Consider the following 16149-nt stretch of genomic DNA (forward strand, 5'->3'; position numbering starts at 1 on the left):
GGAGTGATTCCAAGTGCATTTGCTTAAGTGATTGCATCTAGTGGCACTTGGGGATCGTTGTGGCTATGAATTTCTTGTTTCTCTTGGTGGTTGCCGCCACCTAGATGGCTTGGAGCAGCAGAGGAGGTTCAGCATATGTTGGTGATTATTTGTGGCCAGCTCTGGTGATTGTGAGGGGTCTTATACCTTTCCCGGTGGAGAGCCGAAAGATAACTCTAGTGGATTGCTCATGTCATTGAGTTACCTCACTTGTGGGTAGGTTCTTGTGGTGTCCATTTGTTGGACAAGGTTTGTGCAACACCTCTGAAAGCCCTAGTTTGGTTTTGGATAATTGATAAAACCTAGGACTAATCTTTGATCTAAGTAAGTGAATTAGATAAGGTGGTCCATTCCAAGTGATTGAGCAAGATGAGGTCCACAGAGTTGAAGGTGGACATGAAATGATGATGATCAAGCTCAACTTGGAAAAGAAAAAAGAGAAAAACAAAAAACCGAGATGATCAAGGCAAAGGTATATGATAGGTTTTTGTTTTGCACTCAAGATACCATAGAGGGTGTGAGTGACTTAGGATTGATAGTCATACTATAAAGAGGAGAAATCTTTGGCTAAATGGTTTATCGAGTGCCAATAAGTGACATGATTCTTGCATATGCATTTAGGAACCTAGTGTGCTAACCTTGACTCTTGTAAAATGCTAACACACATGCACATAAGTTCTACACTTTGTGGTTAGCAAGTTAGAAGCAAGGGTGAAGTGGTTGTGGACTTAGAAAAAGAAAAGAAGGAGACTGTCCATGACCGAACGCTGACCGCGTGGTGACTGGACTCACCTCGGTGCGTCCGGTCAATTATAGGCGATGGTGCTGCACTGGCCGAGAGGGTCATAGAGCGATCGAACACAAGGACCGACACATCTAGTCACTTCTTTAGGTGTGCAGACGTAGGGTTGAGCACATGACCAGACACGCAGGGGCTGCGTTAGGTCATGGCTGACATACACTGGCATCATCAGCAAGAGCGCGCGGTGAAGAATGCTGTGCTGACCGAACTCATTGGCGTGTCCGGTCATCCTTGACCTAATGCGTCCAGTCACCTTTTCTGTGCTCTAGGAGCTCTCTGTTGTTGACTAGACTCTACGTGGCCAGAGTCTAGTCGATTTCAACGTCGAGTTTGGTCAAACATTAACTTCATGAGCTGATCATTTTGACCATTGGAGATCGATGCGTAGAATTCAAAGGTGCAACGTGTGGATGGCCAGAGCCGATCAGATGTAGCCGACCAGACACTAGGGTGCGTCCGATCAGGTGAGTCCGGTCATGCCTGCGTAGAGCCAATGGCTCTATTCATTTGGGGATGTCTATAAATAGTGTTTGGTTAGCTCCAAGGTATCCCTCTTGGCATTTTGACATACTTGACATCCTTGTGAGCCTAAGCAAACACCTTCCACTCATCTCCATCATTGATTCATCATCATATTGAGATTGGGAGTGATTCCAAGTGCATTTGCTTAAGTGATTGCATCTAGTGGCACTTGGGGATCGTTGTGGCTGCGGATTTCTTGTTTCTCTTGGTGGTTGCCGCCACCTAGATGGCTTGGAGCAGCGTAAGAGTTTTGGCATGAGTTGGTGATTGTTCGTAGCCAAATCTGGTGATTGTAAGGGGTCTTGTGCCTTCCTCGTTGGAGAGCCAAAAGGTAACTCTAGTGGATTGCTCATGTCATTGAGTTACCTTACTTGTGGGTAGGTTCTTGTGGTGTCCAATTATGTGGACGAGGTTTGTGGAACATCTCTTAGCCACCGAACCACTAAGTGTTGGTCAACACAATGGGGACTAACGTGCTAGCAAGCATGTGAACCTCAGGAGAAAAATCGGTTGTCTCTTGCCCCTTGGTATTCTCCCAGTGTTTGAATTGGTATTCATCTTGTGATTGGTTCACTTCTCTACATAGCGGTATAATCACCTTACTTACTCATTTACATTCCTACAAACTAGTTGTAGCAAGCTCTTTAGTGTAGCTAGAATTGAGAGCTTGCTTTGTAGCTTAAGTTCATCTAGTGGAGCTCTTTAGTGTAGCAAGTTTGAGAGCTCTTAGTGAATAGCAACTTAGCTCTTGTATATGCCTAGTGATTATAACAACTAAAATTGTTTGTATAGGTGGCTTGCAACCCTAGTAGAGCTAGAGAAAAATTGCATTACACCATTTTTCATACTAATCAAATTGCTCTTGTGATCTTATAGATTTTTAAATAGGCTATTCACCCCCCCTCTAGCCATATTAGGACCTTTTCAAGTGGTATCAGAGCTGTGGTCACCATTTGAGTAAGGCTTAACATCCTCGGTGCACAAAAGATGGCTCAAGTTGTGTTCAACCATATAGGGGGCAAACCACCATTCTTTGATGGCACAAGCTATGATTATTGGAAGAGAAAGATGAAGATGTATCTTGATTCTATCAATGATCAAGTGTAGGAAGTGATGGAGAATGACTATGTGATTCTTGATCCCGACAATCTCACCAACAATGACAAGGCCAACAAGCAATGCAACACAATGGCTCTCAACACCATCTACAATGCCATTGATTCAAAGGTGTTTGAGCAAATCAAGGATCTTGACCATGCTAGCAAAGTGTGGAAGAGATTGGAAGAAATGTATGAGGGCACGAATGGCGGTGAAGAGTGCCATGCTATACATCCTCAAGGATAAGTTGACAAGCTTCAAGATGAAGGATGATGAGAGTATCCCAAGAATGTTACATAGGCTCCAAGTGATTATCAATGATTTAAAGTATTTGGGAGAGAAGATAAATGATGATAATGTCTCTCATCGGTTCTTGATGTGCTTACCTCCAAGATTTGAGACATTGAGATTGATCATCATAAGAGAAGGATTGAAGCAACTCACCCCTAACCAAGTACTAGGTGATGTCATGACACAAGAGACATACTGTGTGGAAAGGGAGGGGGTTGATAAGGAAGACAAGAAGGAGGATGAAGACAAGAAGAAGAAAAGTGTGGCATTCAAGGCTTCTACCTCATCCAAGAACAAGGGCAAGTTCCAAGAAAGAAGCATCAAGTGAAGATGAAGATGCAAGTGACATTGATGATGAGGCCATGGCTCTTCTAGTATCCAAGATGGGCAAATTCATGAAGAAGAGAGGCTATGGTGCAAGAAAGAGAAGAGATCACATGAAGGAGTATGTGAGGAGATGCTACAAGTGCAAGAGCCCCAATCACGTTTGAAAGCATCTAGGCCCCTAGTTGGGTTTTGGTGATTAATGACAATACATGATTACTGTGATTAACGTATATTTTGTAGAGGCAATTAAGTTAGGTCATGGTAATGGAGATTGATTGGGCTATTAATGGAAATGGGGATCCCGATCTTTTGTCAGGTAGTGATAATTATCATTGTGGCGGAGAATGACACACCGATTCGGCTTCAGATCGAAAGATCGAACCCTACAATCTTAGCACCACAACTCCTCTGGTTATCAACCGAGACATGAATCCAATTGACCTCACCAAGAAGGCTAATCCCTACCTGCACAATGAAGAGCACAAGCAAGAACAAGAAAGAAAGCAACCAAATTATAGATGAATGATTAATCTCACGAAGTTGGGGTCTCACAAACCGATGAACGGCAAAACTATTCTTGACAGATTAATCTAAGCAAAACCCAAAACCTAATGATGGTGGTAGTGTATGATTATAAAGGTCTTAGGGTCTTCGCCTACCCTGGACGCACCCCCTAATGGGCCCAAACACGATACACGGTCCAACGGACCAAAAGACGGTGTCGTAGCACCCTAGCAGATTCTGAATGCTGATTTGTTTTGATGATTCCCATTGATTCTGAAAGGATTTTGATGTGAGACCACCTGTATTGACTTCCTTATCAAATTAGCTTTCCAACCATATGTGGATCGTCTAAAACAGAGTCCAGATGTGTCCTAGGTGACCAGTTTAAGGCAGACTGGTCCTGGAGGCCGAGGCAGACTCGAACTTGAGTTGCTTTGGGTCTCCACCTCGGGGACTCGAACCGAATTAGCCTTGGGCCTCCTTCTTGCCTTGGACACCCTTGCTGGCCTCCTACCACTCCACACCATGTGCCAAATATGGTCATATGCATGGGTGTCATGTCCTCATCAGCTATCATGGTGGTCATGCCCCTACGATGAAAATTGTTTCGGTTTTCAAAGGATGGACGACAAGGTTAATGATGGACTAGTTCTAAGTGTCGTTTGGTATTGAGGAGACACTTAGAGTAGTTTAGGACTTTGTTTTTCCTTTGGCCATACTATTAAGGGGGGTATGGACAGGTAGCTTGACCTAGATGAGTCTAGTGAGTTAGGTGTGGTGCACACTTGCTAAATCTAGCACTAGGTAGCTCCTAAAAAGCCCTTAGATCCATTGGAGCAAACATCATTCATGTATGATCGAGAGTTGGAAGTGAATGGAGGGTTAAATGCTAACCGGACGCTGGTTCCGGAGTGACTGAACACTGGCGCAGAGTCTAGTCAGTTCATTTGATCAAGGTGAAATCGTCTGGATGCAACCGGACGTTGAGAGGTGAGTGACCAGACGCTGAGTGCCAGTGTTCGGTTGACTCCAGTAAGGTTTCAGAGAGGGAAAATCATGACCGGACGCGTCCGGTCATATCTTAAACACTAGAGTTTGGGGAGAACTGACCGGAGCGTCCGGTCAATATGACCGGAGCGTCTGGTCACCCCGTAGAGGCACATAATGGTTTGTTTTTCAACCAAGGTTATAAATACTTCCTCCATTCGTGTGAGGGGGTACTTTTGCTCATTCCAACAGCTGAGAAACATCTTTGAGAGTGCCAAGAAGAGCAAGGTCCTAGTGAGGTGATTAAGATTTGAGAATCCCAAAGAGAGCCCTCATTAGTGAAAGCAAGAGTAGCAAAGTGTGCATCCACCCTTCTCATTAGGCTTGTCGTGGTCAAGTAAGAGTTCATGCTTGTTACTCTTAGTGATCGCCATCACCTAGATGGCTTGGTGATGATTGGGAGCTTGGTGATCATCTAGTGGAGCTTGTGGCAACTCAAGTTGTGAGCGGTTGTGGGTGATTCACCGTGACGGAGTGTCGAAGAATCAACCCATAGAGAGCACTTGATCCTTACACAGATCAAGGGGGAGCTACACCCTTACGCGGGTGCTCCAACGAGGACTAGTGGAGAGTGGCGACTCTCTGATACCTCGGCAAAACATCATCGCGTTCCTCCTCTCTTTACTTTGAACATTTACTTTGAGCAATTCAATTCTTGTCATTTACATTCATAGAATTGCCATGCTAGAGTAGGATTGGAACATAGGTTGCTAAACTTTTGTATTGTAGATTAATAGAAATACTTTCTAGGCACAAGGGGTTAATTGGGCTAACCGTAGGACTTAATTATTGCAAAGAAATTTAGAATTAGCCCAATTCACCCCCCCTCTTAGGCATCTTGATCCTTTTAATTGGTATTAGAACCTCGTGCTCACGTATTTAGGCTTAACCGCCTAGAGAAAGATGTCTCACAGGGATGGACCTCCTCCTATCTTTGAGGGGGATGATTTTCCTTATTGAAAAATCTGCATGGAGGCGTATTTAGAAGCTCTAGACATTGGAATACTTAGAGCTGCCTCACAAGGCTTCCCAAAACCTCGGGATGCTACACATCTACAAGGCGATGAGGTAAATTACGAGAAATGGAATGCAAAGGCTTGAAACACCATCTTTAGAGGCCTTTGCAAAGATGTGTTTAACCGGGTGAGGAACCACAAGGATGCCCATGCACTATAGGTCAGACTGTTTGTGCGCTCTATGAGGGAACAAAGAGTGAGCGTGAGGAACGCTATCATCTTGTCATGAAAAAGCTTAACTCTTTTGAGATGCTTTCTAAAGAATGTGCTAATGAGATGTACTCATGTTTGAATGTTCTTGTAGAGGAAGTCAATGGGCTTGGACTCACTCAAATGCAACCATCCGATGTTGTAAGAAAAATCTTGAGTGTCCTCCCCATTGATAAATATGAGCATATTGTGACCGTGCTTCATCAAGGTGATCTTTCCACCACTACACCAACATATATCTTGGGAAAGATCAATGCTCATGAGATGTATATGCACATCACACCTCAAGATGTCTCATCCTCTACTAAGAAGAAAGAAAAAGACTTAGCATTCAAAGCTAGCCAAGAGAAGGGCAAAGCAAGGCTTGAGTATGAGAGCTCAAGTGATGATGAAATTGATGATGCAAGTCTTGCTCTCATGGTGAGAAGAACCGCCAAGATGCTAAAGAAGCTCAACAAGAGTGGCATCAAGTTTGATGGTAAGAAGAAGTTCTTCACTAGCTCTAGAAGGAAGCCAATCTTTGAGATGGATTGCTACAATTGTGGAGAACTTGGTCATCTAGCACACCAATGCACCAAGCCCAAGAAAGACAAGTTCAAGAACAAGTACAAGGGCAAGAAAGATGACTCAAGCAATGAAGAAGAAGATAAGAAGAAGAAAAACAAGCCATACAAGAAGAGAGATGGCAAGAAGAAGGACTTCCACAAGAAGAAGAAAAGTGGAAAGGCATACATCGTTGGTGATTGGCTCATGGACATTGATTCATCTAGTGGCTCATCTGATGATGATAGTGACAATGAGAAGGTGTCCGCCATTGTTATTGACTCTTCATCATCTTCACCGCCACCACCGCCATCATCCTCTACACACCTATGCCTTATGGCCAAGGGTGATCGCAAGGTATCAAATGATGATAGTAGTGGTGATGAACATGCTAGCAATGATGATAGCGATAGTGATGATGATGAATATGAATCACCTTCTTATGATGATCTTGTTAAATTGCTAAATTAATACACTAAGATCATTAGAAGGAGTAGAGCTAAGAATGAAAAACTAAAAGCTAAGAATGATTCTCTTTTAGCTAAATGTGATATAGCCAAAAAAACTAGTAGTTGAGCTTAGAGAAGCAAATGATGCTATATCATCCAAACTCAAGGAGCTCAAATCTTCTAAGAAAGAGCTTAAAGATAAACATGATAAACTTGAGAGGATACACAATAAGCTCATCACTAGCCACAACATGCTAAAAGAAGAATATACTACTCTTAAGATTAATCATGATAATCTTGTCATTGCTCAAGAATATTTATCCAATGAGCCACATGATGCTACTAACGATGTTGTTAAGATTGATATAGCTACATCATGTGATGATTTGATCATTGAGAGCATTGAGCAAAGTTTTAGTAGCAAGGGCAAGCAAGTGGTTGAGACCGAAGATTATGATGAGTTTATCAAGCTCAAGAATGATAATGAAAAGCTCAAGAAAGATCTTGAAGAGCTCAAAAGCCACAACACTATTGTGCTAGAAACTCTTGATCATGATAGTGATTTGATTCTTGAGAATGAGAAGCTCAAAGAAGAGAACAAGAAGCTCAAAGGAGAGAAAAATAATGAGGTCTCCGCAATATATACCCCTCAATAAAATGGTGTAGTTGAGAGAAAGAACCGGACATTGATCACTCTTGCAAGAACTATGCTAGATGAGTACAACACCCCAAAGCTCTATGGGCGGAAACTATCAACACCTCATGCTATGCATCCAACCGCCTATTCCTTCAAAAGTTTCTTGGCAAGACACCTTATGAGTTGCTTAATGGGAAGAAGCCAGATGTCTCCTTCTTTAGGGTGTTTGGTTGCAAATGCTACATCTAAAAGAAGCAGCAACACCTAGGGAAGTTTCAAAGACATTATGATATTAGTTTTTTTGTTGGTTACTCATCAAAGTCCAAAGCATATAGAGTATTTAATCATGCCACTGGCTTGGTTGAAGAAACATATAATGTGGAATTTGATGAATCTAACAACTCCCAAGGAGCACATGAGAATCTTGATGATGTAGGTGATGAACCATTGAGGGAGGCCATGAAGAATATTCTAGTTGGAGACATCAAGCCTAATGATGATGAAGATGATGTACAAGTGATCAATCCACCTTCTTCATCAAATATGCCACAAGATGGTGAAAAAGATGGGAGAGTAGAAAATGAAGATACTCATGTCTCCCATGAGCAAATGGCGACACAAGCACAAGATGTTGATGCTCCACAACCTCCCTCTCAAGTGGTTGATAGAAGAAATTCACCTCTACTTCCAAGCTGATCCACAAGATCTCATCATAGAGAGTCCATCAAATGGAGTAATGACTCGCTCACAAAAACTTGCTTCATTTATTGAAACATCACTCTTTTGTCTCTTGCTTTGAGCCTACTAAGGTAGAAGAAGCTCTTCAAGATCTAGATTGAATAAATGCCATGCATGAAGAGTTAAATAACTTCACCCATAATGAAGTTTGGACTCTTGAAGAGCGACCATAAAGGTGCAAGAGTCATTGGAACAAAGTGGGTGTTCCGCAACAAGCAAGATGATAAAGGCATTGTTGTGAGGAACAAGACAAAACTAGTTGTAAAGGGGTTCTCTCAAGTTGAAGGTTTAGATTTTGGAGAGATCCTTTGCACCGGTTGTAAGACTAGAAGCCATTCGTATCCTCCTTGTATATGCATCACATCATGAAATGAAACTATATCAAATGGATGTGAAAAGTGCATTTTTAAATGGCTTTATTAATGAACTAGTCTATGTTGATCAACCTCCCGGGTTTAAAGACCCTAGATATCCTAATTATGTTTATAGGTTGTCTAAGGCGCTATATGGGCTTAAGCAAGCCCCAAGAGCTTGGTATGAGCATCTTTGGGACTTCCTCTTTGAGAAGGGCTTCACCATTAGGAAGGTCGACACCACACTATTCACCAAGAAGCTTGATGGACATATCTTCATTTGCCAAGTGTATATTGATGATATCATCTTTGGATCATCAAATGAAGATTCTTGTAAAGAGTTTGGTGAATTGATGTCGAAGGAGTTCAAGATGTCAATGATTGGAGAGCTTATATTCTTTCTTGATTTTCAAGTCAAGCAAATGAGAGAAGGGATTTTCATCTCTCAAGAGAAATATACAAATGATCTTCTCAAGAGATTCAAGATGGATGAATGTAAGCCAATCAAGACACCAATGCCAACTAATAGACATCTCGACCTAGATGAGGGATGTAACATGGTTGATCAAACTCTCTACCGCTCTATGATTAGTAGCTTGTTATATTTAACCGCATCTAGGTCCGATATCATGTTTAGTGTGTGTATGTGTGCTAGATTTCAAGCTAATCCTAAGGAAACTCATTTGATTGCCAGTTAAAAGAATCCTTAGGTATCTTAAGCACACCAAGCATTGGCCTTTGGTATCCCAAAGGAGCTATATTTGAATTAGTTGGCTATTCCGATTTGGATTATGCTGGTTGCAAAGTTGATAGAAAAAGCACATCCAGAGGGTGCCATTTGCTTGGTAGATCACTTGTGTCTTGGTCCTCCAAGAAACAAAATAGTGTGGCTTTGTCCACCGCCGAAGTGGAATACATTGCCGCAGATGCTTGTTGTGCACAAATTCTTTATATGAAACAAACTTTGCTAGACTATGGTGTAGTTCTAGAAAAAGTACCTCTTTTGTGCGATAATGAAAGTGCGGTAAAACTTGTAAATAATCCAGGTTCAACACTCTCGCACCAAGTACATAGATATCCGCCATCACTTTCTTAGAGATCATGTTGCAAAGAATGATATTTCATTAGAAGGTGTAAGGACCGAGGATCAATTGGTGCATATCTTCACTAAACCGCTAGATGAGGCGAACTTTTTGTCGATTGTGGAACGAGCTCAATGTGCTTGATTTTAGTAACTTCACTAAAAAATGAGCTTGTGTTGTCCCTTGTATTGCATTGTAATATACAGCATGTTTACTTTATGGTAATGCACTTAGGGCTTGTCTAACATGATTAAGATAATCGCCGTAATGTGTGTGAAGAAGCTTAACCTTGGATCAAACTTGACAAGCAACTAGATTTACTTTCAAGTATTGCATTGCATATGCATGAATGTTGCTTTGTCGTTTATCTTTAATTGCCATCATATTGCCTATTTTCTTAAAAAGAATTATAGCCTAAGGCAAAATATTTTGAAATTTTTGGGGGTTTGAGAGAGGTCACTCACATCAGTCCCAATTGGTGTTTATTTAGATCTTATTGAAGTTGGGACTTGATTGGGAATAGGCAGCACGAAGGACTTTGAAGATTTGCTGGAAAAAGAGTGACTGGATGCTGCATCGGACTCTGAAGTCTAGCATCCAGTCAGTTCACAGGAGGTAAACCTGCTGCGATGGAGTGATCGGACTCTACTGTTCAGCGTCCGATCACATGGTGGTTCAGCGTCCGGTTGATCGAAGACAAAGGAGACAGGTTGCACCGGACTCTGGCTATGTCCGGTCGGGGTTTCCTTTTCTATCACAGTTGAGGCCACCATATATTCGAGTCACCTGTTGACCTAAAGCCCCAACCGCCGCACCAACATCACCAAGCTCGTGCCTTAGCCACGCATCTCATTGCCGCCACCCTGCTCCAGCCCCCATACACCGCCACCATGCCACCATGCTTTCTCACGCTAGCACCGCCACACTACGCCGTCCCATGCCTGCACACGCCATGCCCGTGCCACTCCCCGTGCCACCATGTGGCATAGCTCCACACCACCACACCCTGCCTACGCCACCATGCCCACACCATGCTCCAGCGCTGCTACCCAAGCCATGCCCTAGCGCTGTCGTGCCCCTGCCCTGCTTTAGTGCTGCATCCAAAGCTCTGTCAGAACCCTAGCCGCTGATCCACGCCCGATCCAGCGCAACATTGTCTCGCCAAACCCTTGCCTCACATTGCCGATCCGGTGGTTCCCTGATTCATTACTCTTCTCATCGATTCGTTGGTTCGTAAGGTAGCAAGCCCTTGTTTATAATTTTAAATTTATTGCTTGCTTTCTTAGGATTTCATATCTCTAGATATATTATATTTATTTGTATATCCTATCTATTCTATCATGCAGCGAGTCAATGTCGTTGTGGTCTCATTGGCAGTTGTCAGTTAACTCAAGGCCAAGCTCACGAGTACGGATCGAGGCCAAGCCTCGGAAGTGACAGTTGGCAATTGATTCTTGTCAGGGTAGTTGTTCTTTTTAGCTTCATCAGATGGCTCATATCAAGAATGTCGGAGGAGGTCTCGGTGATGAGGATCTAAGGCCCTCACCTCGCCAGCCTGCAGATGTAAAAGGCAAGGTGATGAAGAAGCTAGCGACAAAGAAGCGCAAGTACCCTGATGGAGATACAGCGAGAGAAGCTGTAGTTGTAGAGGTTGCAGAGCGCGCAAAGAGAGGAGGTACTCGGAGTGGTGTTATTATTATAGATCAGCTTTCTCCATCTACGAGGGCTACACTTGAGCAGGTTGAGCGCCGTCATGGTGGTCTAGCTAAGACTATCATGGTTGGAGGATAGTGTTTGGCTATTGATGAGAGTCAGTCTCAAGGGGAGTCATAGTAGTAGCCATAGTCAGCAGAGCGAACTCAGGAGGGAGAGCAGGCACCTTAGCCATAGCTTAGCCGCTCTACTCGTACCCGTGCTCCAGTCACACCGAGGTCAGAGACACAGCAGAGGGGTTCTCGTCCACCGCCTAGACCACAAGGTCCACCTCTAGTGACTCACGTGGATTTGAGGGCCGCCATGGCCAAGCAGGTGTAGCAGCTCAGATTTGTGGACTTTGAGCAGTGGTTCCTGATGAGGAGGGATGACCAAGCTTCAGAGGGCTTCTACACACCACTAGTAGGAAGATTTTTATAATGCATATCTTAACAGTGGGGACAGTATTTCAGATCTCAGAGGGATGAGTAACATTGAGTCCATTGTAGCAGCAGCTAGAGAGCATATTCGCCCTTTCCTATCTTACCTGCCAGGGCTAACAAATTTGCTTGGATGAATAGGCTTATATGTTCCATCTTGGGTCCATTAGTTCTATGCTACACTCTAGATTGACCCACAACATAGATTCATTCACTTTGCTTTCAGAGGCAGAGATTATAGGCTGATGAGCTCTAGGGTCAGAGAGATTCTCAGGCTTTAGAAGCAGCTAGTCCAGCTTCATGAGGTTTGCTATGGATAGACAGCGCCTCCTAGACGCCCTCATGGTGGTATGGTGCCCCCTATAGATCAAGTCTGCCATTGCTTCATAGAACCTTTCAGTAAGGGGTTGAGCAGGACACCCAGTGATCTCAATCCTACTGCTAGAGTGCTTGATGCTATTATGAGGAGGACCCTACTTCTGAGGATGGGGTATTGCGAGGGCTTGACACGCATACAGCTATGGCTACTGAACTCTCTGATGTAGCAGACTGTGTTTGATATTTGGGATCTCCTTCTATCAGGGATGGAGGATACTATTATAGAGGGGTTTAGGGGTCATAGGCAGCTGCCATATGCTCACTAGATTACATTCTTGATCCATAGGGTAGTTACTATGAGGCCACCTGAGATGCTGGCAGAGTATAGTGGTGCTACTATAGAGTTCCCTGCATACAACATGACTCAGATGATCCGCCATAGTGCAGTGAGGACACCCAGCCAGCCGTGCCATCGTCTAGAGGTGCCAGAGACTGCAACCTAGTAGGATGAGACCAGCAAGAGCATAGTAGCTACAGAGGAGGAGCAGTTAGATGCTCAACAGGAGGGGATGGTCGAGAGCAACCCTAGTGACAGCTCAGATGATGACTACCATGATATCCCTTAGATGTCTCCACGATGACATGACCATGAGGCCAGTAGCTCCAGTTCAGCTCCACCTACACCGCAGACAGACCCACTCTACTTGCCATACTTGAGCGGATGAGGCAAGATCAGGCTCGCTAGGCTCAGGAGACCGCTGCTACATTTGCACAGTTTTAGACTCGGTAGGATGAGTTTCAGCGACAGCAGCAGGCGATCTAGCAGCAATAGCAGGCTATACAACAGCAGCAGCAGTAGGCCATGTATAAGCAGTAGCTTCTTATGCAATAGCGGCTACTTGGGTTTATGCAGCATGTAGTGACAGCTATTGGGGCTCCACCGCCACAGCCTTCACCCTAGCTTGGTCAGCGTGCCACCACTTCTATGACTCCAGTTGTACAACCTAGTGGGCTTTAGAGTCAGGGACAGCCAGCGCCACAGTTTCCTTCACCTATAGAGTAGGTGTCCCTAGTGGTTTGCTTCACTAGTGCTAGCCCCATAGTTCACTCCTCTTCATATGGGCTTTACTCCAGCCTCAGAGTTCATCAGTGCTCACCCCAGTTTCTAGGAGCCTTGGTGCTTCATTCAGTGAGTTGACTAGGGTAGCCTACTCCACCTAGAGCTTCATGTCCCTAGGTCCTTCCAAAGTTGCACCTATTACCGAGACTATAGAGATGCTCCCTTCGTCAGTTGCATCATCAGAGCAGGTAGCGCTAGTTATAGATCCGACCCTAGACCATTTCAGCATCGCTTCCAGCTATAGAGGGTCAGACTACTTAGAGCTCAGGATCAGAGGATGATGGCACATAGTTCTAGCTCGCTCCTCACACTTCAGTGCTCGACTTCTCCACTGCAGCCCCACCGACTGACCCTTAGGTTTTGGTGTTTGACGCCAAAGGGGGAGAGGGATCGAGTATGTTAGACTTAGGGGGGAGCGACTTAGGGGGAGCTTAGTTTATCTATTATATTTGGTTTTTATGTGTGATACACTATTATGCATTCGTGTGTTTACTTTTATGCATCAAACTATATTTATGTGATAGTGATATCTACGTGATCGTGATATGTGACATGTGTGCTCTCTACTTTGAATTATTTATGTGTCATATCACTTGTGTTATGCTCATTTGCTTTGCTTCCGCATTTTACTCCGATGCAAAATGAGCTTTATCACTTGTACTCTTGCTTATTTCATATCTTTTGAGTACATCATGTTGGCTTGGGTCATATAAGCTTACCTAACACTTTTGTTCTTATTGTCAAAAGCTTATATGAACCAAGCATGTTAAAAACCTCATCTCTTTCACATACTTGAGGTAGTATTGTCATCAATCACCAAAAAGGGGGAGATTGAAAGCATCTAGGCCCCTAGTTGGGTTTTAGTGATTAATGACAATACATGATTACTGTGACTAACGTGTGTTTTGCAGAGGCAATTAAGTTAGGTCATGCTAATGGAGATCGATTGGGCTATCATGGTGGTCATGCCCCTATGATGGAAATCGTTTTAGTTTTCAAAGGATGGACGACAAGGTTAAGGATGGACTAGTTCTAAGTGTCATTTGGTGTTGAGGAGACACTTAGAGTAGTTTAGGACTTTGTTTTTCCTTTGGCCATACTATTAAGGGGGGTATGGACGGGTCACTTGACCTAGGTGAGTCTAGTGAGTTTGGTGTGGTGCACACTTGCTAAATCTAGCACTAGGTAGCTCCTAAAAATCCCTTAGATCCATTGGAGCAAACTTCATTTATGTATGATTTAGAGTTGGAAGTGAATGGAGGGTCAAATGTAGACTAGACGCCGGTTCCAGAGTGACCGAACGCTAGCATAAAGTCTGGTCAGTTCATTTGATCAAGGTGAAATCGTCTAGACGCGATTAGACACTGAGTGCCAGCGTTCGGTCAACTCTAGTAAGGTTCTAGAGAGGGAAAATAGTGACCGGATGCGTCCGGTCAGTGATGATCAGATGTTGTTTAGGTCACATCTTAAACACTGGAGTTTGAGGAGAACTAATCGGAGCGTCCGGTCAATATGACCGGAGCGTCCGGTCACCCCGTAGAGGCACATAACGGTTCGTTTTTGAACCAAGGTTATAAATACTTCCTCCATTCGTGTGAGGGGGTACTTTTGCTCATTCCAATAGCTGAGAAATACCTTTGAGAGTGCCAAGAAGAGCAAGGTCCTAGTGAGGTGATTGAGATTTGAGAATCGCAAAGAGAGCCCTCATTAGTGAAAGCAAGAGTAGCAAAGTGTGCATCCACCCTTCTCATTAGGCTTGTCATGGTCAAGTGAGAGTTCGTGCTTGTTACTCTTGGTGATCGCCATCACCTAGATGGCTTGGTAGTGATTGGGAGCTTGGTGATCATCCGGTGGAGCTTGTGGATGACCCAACTCATGTTGTGAGCGGTTGTGGGTGATTCACCATGACGGAGTGTCAAAGAATCAACCTATAGAGAGCACTTAATCCTTGTGCGGATCAAGGGGGAGCTACACCCTTGCGTGGGTGCTCCAACAAGGACTAGTGGGGAGTGGCGACTCTCTAATACCTCGGCAAAACATCGTCGTGTTCCTCCTTCTCTCTTTACTTTGAGTATTTACTTTGAGCAATTCAATTATTGTCATTTACATTCATAGAATTGCCATGCTAGAGTAGGATTGGAACATATGTTGCTAAACTTTTATGTGGTAGATCAATAGAAACACTTTCTAGGCACAAGGGGTTAATTGGGCTAACCGTAGGACTTAATTATTGCAAAGAATTTTAGAATTAGCCCAATTCACCCCCCCCCCCTTGGGCATCTTGATCCTTTCAACATTGTAGTGGATTGTCCCTATAATAGTGATAATGATGAGGATGAGAAGAAAATGCATAAGAAGGAGAAGAAAGAAAAGAAGGAGAGGAAGGAGAAGAAGATGACCATCCAAAAGAAGAAGAATGGTGGAGGCTATGTGGTCACTTGGGATAGTGATGGATCTTCAGATAGTGATGGCTCTAGTGATGATGACAAGAAATTCATCAAGAAAGCACTAGCAAGCATCGCCATCAACAACAAGCCTTCCATCTTCGACACTCCATCGGCATGCCTCATGGCAAAGACTACCAAGGTAAAATATAATGTGAGTGATGATGATGAATATGAAAGTGATGCTTGTAGGAGTGATGATGATGATGAGTACACCAAGGAGGAGCTCTTGGATATGTGTGAGCAAGTGCACACTTGCTTTGAGATGAAGAGAAAGGAGTGCAAAGAATTGCGCAAGAAGGTCAAATTTCTTGAGTAATCCTTTGATAAGCTCAATGCCACTCATGAGAGGCTAATGGAAGCCCATGAGAAGCTTGGCAAAGCTCACTCTAAGCTTAAAAAGGCTCACTCCTCTCTCATCGAGCAAGTCAAGAAGGAGGAAGCCAAGAAGGAGCAAGTGATTGTGTCTTATGATAT

Source organism: Miscanthus floridulus, chromosome 6, assembly GCF_019320115.1.
Source record: "Miscanthus floridulus cultivar M001 chromosome 6, ASM1932011v1, whole genome shotgun sequence".
Classification (NCBI taxonomy): Eukaryota; Viridiplantae; Streptophyta; class Magnoliopsida; order Poales; family Poaceae; genus Miscanthus; species Miscanthus floridulus.